The sequence below is a fragment of the Plasmopara halstedii genome (genome assembly GCF_900000015.1).
Source record: "Plasmopara halstedii genome assembly, contig: Scaffold_42, whole genome shotgun sequence".
Lineage (NCBI taxonomy): Eukaryota > Oomycota > Peronosporomycetes > Peronosporales > Peronosporaceae > Plasmopara > Plasmopara halstedii.
Window position 1 is genome coordinate 331804 of NW_020186963.1, and position 703 is coordinate 332506.

A 703-nucleotide genomic window follows, 5' to 3' on the forward strand; every position below is an offset into this window, starting at 1 on the left:
GAATATACCCACGAGAGTCTCGATGCGTATCTTCAGATCTACCACATGCGTATCTTCAGATCTACCACATGCGTATCTTCAGATCTACCACATGCGAGTATTACGGCGATGCGCAACAGCCAAGAAATCATCGTTTTTCACTCAGCTTGCCTAAAGATCCGCATTTGAATGAAAAATTGCTGATAGGAAGATATGCTTTAAATCTAATGTGATTTTTACTTTTTTTTAGAACATCTGGGCGAGTTTCACTATCAATATTACCGCTTTGGAAATGAGCTTGATCTCTTAATCAATTCTTTCTATTTTGACTGGTAGTTATGAGCATGAAAGCGCCTGACAGATAGTGAGAAGATTTGCAACATCTGTCTTTCACGAACCACACGCCAGTACATTCGGTCATCTTATTCGGAAGATCCGTAATGCGTCCAAGCTTAATACTTGAAAGCACAGCCTAATTTGGCACAGACTCATCCTCTGGCTCAAATGCTCGGTCGATATTTCAACGTTTGGTGGTAGAATTGCCGAATACATGGGATTTGTAGGAATGAAACGAGAGGTAATAAATAGGTACACTAAAATTGTAACCGGGAAATATTTACGGCATCATTATTTTGTACGCGAGACAGTAAGAATGCGACGTGAGGATACGGCAGCAGTATAAGCACCAGCTTAATTCCCCCGTAAAGCCTCTGTACATGGTATG